Genomic DNA, 4860 nt, shown 5'->3' with positions numbered 1-4860 from the left:
TGAGTATTTGAAGAATTCAGATGCCATCGCTTAGGATGGGTGTTCAATTTTTATGGACCAATTAAGCAGAAACGAAATTTTCCAACTCAAATAAAAAATACTTCAAAAGACACTCAATAGGAATGATCAAAACAGAAAATATTAAAATACCACTTAAATAAGAAGATATCTAGTTTACAGAACCAGACTGCAGCAAGTTAATCACTTAAACTAACTCGATAACTTTAAACAACTTAATCAAACAAACTGAAACCCATGTCATCGTCAGATTCTTCTGCTGGTTCTTCCTTCTTTTCCTCCTCCTTGGAGGCAGTAGCTGGAGCAGTGCTAGAATCAATAGCAGGTGCGGCAACAGCAGCCACAGCAAATATTTAGGATCCTGCAATAATAAATGTCAATGGTTACTGAGAAAGATGAAAATAACAACTCAATGTTTGAGTGACACAAAGCATAATAGTAACTATTAGATACAATACAATACCTTCAAGTACTCCTTAACCTTGTCTGCTTCTGGGAATGAATATTCTGTTGCCACTGCAACAGCAAGGACGTTCTTATAAGCATTGCCAAACATGTGTGGTGCAGCTGCATTTGTTGGGTATATATGAGATAGCCAACGAAAGTGAAGTCACCATGGAGACACCAACAGAAAACTTGTCAATGAGGTCATCTTCAGTGAGATCAAGAACCTCAGGGCTAAAAAATGAACCATTGTCATAAACAGAAACGACAACAAGCCCATAAGAGAAGGGCCTTATCGCAAGCTTGGAAAGCAACACAGCTTCAGAAGAGCCAACCTTGTCTCCCTTCTTAATGAGTTCTACAGGGGTGATGATTTCCACAGTACCCTTATTAATCTTGGTTGGATGTTAAGCACCTGAAATTAATGTGAGCACCATATTAATTATCAACTGGTAAATTCAATTAAGTTCTTAATTATATTCCAACAACAAGATTGCAGAAATTAACCTGAAAGAAAGAGGTTTGAGAGGGATCCAGCCCTGTGTTGCCAGGAGGAACAACAACATCAATAGGTGCAACCAACCCTACACGAGCAGGAGCTACCAACTGTATAGAAAATTTGGATAACAACATCCAAAAGTGAATATATAGGAAGCTCACAACTTAATTAAAGGTAACTTTCTCTCATTCAACATATATATACACTACACTCAATCAAAGCATGCCTTATCAATAAACCATGATTAGTCTTCTAATATGCTTCCCACAGAAAATTTACATTGAGCGGGTTACTTGCCAATGACGCATCACATGAAACTAAATAAAAGTACCAACACTGAAAACGGCAAACAAAACCTAGCAACCTCATCATAATACAGCAATTAGTAATGAAAATAGGTAACGCCCTATATTATTCATCTTCGTATCCATGTTTATAAATAATATTCATATCCTGTTTTATATTCGCACGGATAGTGATTTTAATCGATATTCTCATATATGTTGATATTTATATACTCATATTGATACCTATGATCCACACTTTATTTATGTATAAGATTAATAATAATAAATTAATAAAAAAACTGACTAAAACAATTATTACAATTATAATAAATTTTCATTCTCAAATAACTCAAGCATAACATTAAAATACATATATAATATTAAAAACAAACAAATAAATTAGTGATTTTGATTTTTTCACTTTACTATAGTGATACATAGAGATATTCGAGACTTAGAGTATCAGTCATAACAATATAAGTATTTTTCACAGAAAATTATATATATATATATATATATATATATATATATATATATATATATATATATATATACTATTTGCAACGTATATTAATTATATTAATATAAATTTAAATATATTTTTAATCCTTTAAATTTGGATAATTATTTTTTTAGTTCTTAAAAAATAATGTTTTTATTAGACCTTCTATGAAAAGTTACTTTTAATTTCTCTTTATTGCCAAAATACTTGACCTGCATGATTTGGTGGCTCTTTTTTTTTTTACTTGTTTGGTTATTTTTTAAGAAGAATAATAAAAGCATAGATGTAGAATTATTATAACTTTTTATATATTTTTGTTGTTTTAAATTGTTATAAATCATTATTAAAAAAATAAATTAAAAAAACATTTTTTATAATAACAAATTGTCAACTCTTTTTTTTGAAGGACTAAAAAATAATTATTCATATTTTAAAAACTAAAAATATATTTAAACCTAATATATATATAAATATGATATGTGCAGACGGACTAGGAACTATAACACTCATACCTGCCTAAATTTTGCGTGTATATACCGTCGTGTAACAAGTCAGGATATTGTTAATAATTACCCGTTCCACTTACAAATATATTTGTGAGTATCCGGGTTCCCTTTGTCATCCTTAACCGCAATGACATCCTTGAAGAACAACAAGATTGTGGAAAAACCAGTGCAATAATAAGTCTACCTTGTACCTGGCAACCTCTTCGCTAACCTCCTTCAAATTACACTGATTGATTCAACCAACATTATATCAATGACCCAATTGCTTGAATGGTTCAAAGTTGTACGCAATGATTAATGTCACAACAATAATATTAAAGCATGTACTGACCACTAGAAGGGGAATAAGGTTGAGGAATGGTTTGTTGCCGGTGGTCTCGGAAAGAATCCTAATAGAGCATTTCATCATGCATGGTGTTGTTTCTCATGAGCACCACCGAGTCGCCACGTAGATCCTTTCGAATGTTCTCAAGTTGGTTTGATCCAACGTTGTCCGCAGCCACTACCAGAATTTGGGTGTAATCCTCTAGAAGTTGGCACAGCTTCACATCGTACGACACCTTCTTCTCCGCTTTCGTGGGTATCACAGCCATTGATGCTATCTAAGTCTTCTACTTTTAGAGAAAAATAAATAAATATGAAAAGGGACAAAATCGAGGGCCAAGATGGAGTTAGGGCTCTGTCAAGGTGGACAGCGAAACAGCGCCGTAGCTTTAACCTCCTCGTGGTGCTACTACGGTGGAGAGTGTAGCAGAAACGTAAATATGAATTTAAGGTGAAACTTGAGAGCTAAGTTAAATATAAAGCGTGCCAGTGTAGGGTTTTTCAGATTGGGCTTACAATGCAATGGACCTTTTCTAAAGGGCCTTTTTGGCATTTTTGAGCATGATAAGGACTTCGTAAAAAAAAACCTACTTGCTGGCTTCGTTTGGGTCCTTGATTCAAAGGAGAGCAAGAAAAAAAAAGAATGATAGGGAAAGAGACATTTCTTATTTGCTTTGATTTGATTGAAGAGAAAAAAAGAAGAAGAAGAAAAATAATTTTAAAAAAAAAGCCATCTCATTTGGTTGATAAATGTAAGGCAGAAAAAAATATGAATATATAATGTTATATATTTTATAAATAGTAATAAGAGAATTGAGAAATAAATCAAAATTCCATCAAATTTAGTTTGTATTATTTAAAAATTATAAATTACTTATTTTCTCCATCTCTCAGTAATGGAGAAGAAATAAAAATGGGAGAGGTGACAAAACTTAAGAGTTATTTTATTTGAGAAAATACTTTCTATTTTCATTTTCTTTTACTTTTAACTACAAAAATCACCTTGTTTTATTTTCTGTTTTTTTAAAAGTTTATAGAGAAAAAAAAGTTAAAATAGAAATATAGAAGATAAAAAAAAATATTTAACTGATTTTTTTTCTCAAACTACCATAATCTTAATTAACCTCCATGCAATGTAGTTGAATGTTATTAATTATTTGTCCCAAATTGAAAACTTTGATCATATGTTACACAGAAATCTATCAAAATTATAGTCCATATACATATAACTATATGGGACTTTCTAGTGTTATATAGGCTTGTGGGGCTGGGGAAGGACCATTTAGCCTTTTGAGTAGTAGTAGTAGACAGGAATGATCGTACCAAAAACTAAAAATTAAAGGATAAAGTACAGAGCACGTTGCGGGGAAGAAAAAGAAATGACCAGCTTCAATTGTTCGTTTTGCATTGGTATGTTACATGCGTATTTTGTTACAGACTGGACCAAGAATCTTCACTTTAAAACGAATTGTATAGGTTCAAGGTATACTTGTTTTTGAGGATTTCTTTTAATTCGTAAAGCATGTTCGATTCAGCATAAAAAAACAAAAAAGCATTTCGATTCGTTTCAAGTTTCTATCCACACGTGACTATTCCCTTCAAATGATCCAACAATGCTGGGTAAAATCTAGTACTATTGTGGTGGCATTATATTGGAGAATTTTATAGGAAATGAAATTGGAGCAATTTGTTTTGTTGCATTTTTTTTCCTGAAATAATTTTATTAGCCTTAGAATTTTTTTAAAGCCTTAGAATTTTTTACCGAATAGAACACACAGAAAAGAACCTAATATAACCTATAGATTCCATTCTAAATCGGGGGGAGACCAGTCTACGATTGCCCGAATCTGATGATAACAAGCAGTGACAAATGACATTCACAAATCACAATGTCAAAATTCAAGTCTTCATCCCTAGCTATAATGTCCTTGTTAGGTGGTGATTCTGTGAAATCTTCATTCTTTCCACTACCAATTCTTGAAAGTGATGCCTCTGTTAGGTCTAGCTCTCTAAGCAAAGACATTATTAGTAAGAGCAATCCAACCTTTCAAGTATAATAATTATTATTATTATGGCCAAAATTGCCATGTACGTATATATGACTTTCGGGGTGAGTATTTCAAGTGGAAAAATGGAGTGTGCCTGCTATAGCTATATATGTTATGTATGACTGTATTATCTGATGGTCTTTCTTTGTTTGATTTTGTTTTATTCCCATACTTATCAAATTTGATGTAGCATTTCATTGATTTTGTTCTTTTTTTTTTTGGTTCTATACAA

At 31.9% G+C, this 4860-nt stretch overlaps 1 pseudogene; it reads right to left on the bottom strand.

Annotated features, from left to right (window-relative positions):
* Nucleotides 1-233: 233 nt before the first annotated feature.
* LOC100798642 (60S acidic ribosomal protein P0-like) lies at nt 234-2849 on the bottom strand (annotated as a pseudogene).
* Between the last annotated feature and the right edge of the window lie 2011 nt (nt 2850-4860).

This window comes from Glycine max, chromosome 18 (genome assembly GCF_000004515.6).
Source record: "Glycine max cultivar Williams 82 chromosome 18, Glycine_max_v4.0, whole genome shotgun sequence".
In the NCBI taxonomy this organism is placed as follows: Eukaryota; Viridiplantae; Streptophyta; class Magnoliopsida; order Fabales; family Fabaceae; genus Glycine; species Glycine max.
Note: the sequence above shows the minus strand (reverse complement) of the source record. Positions and strands in the feature narration are given on the sequence as shown.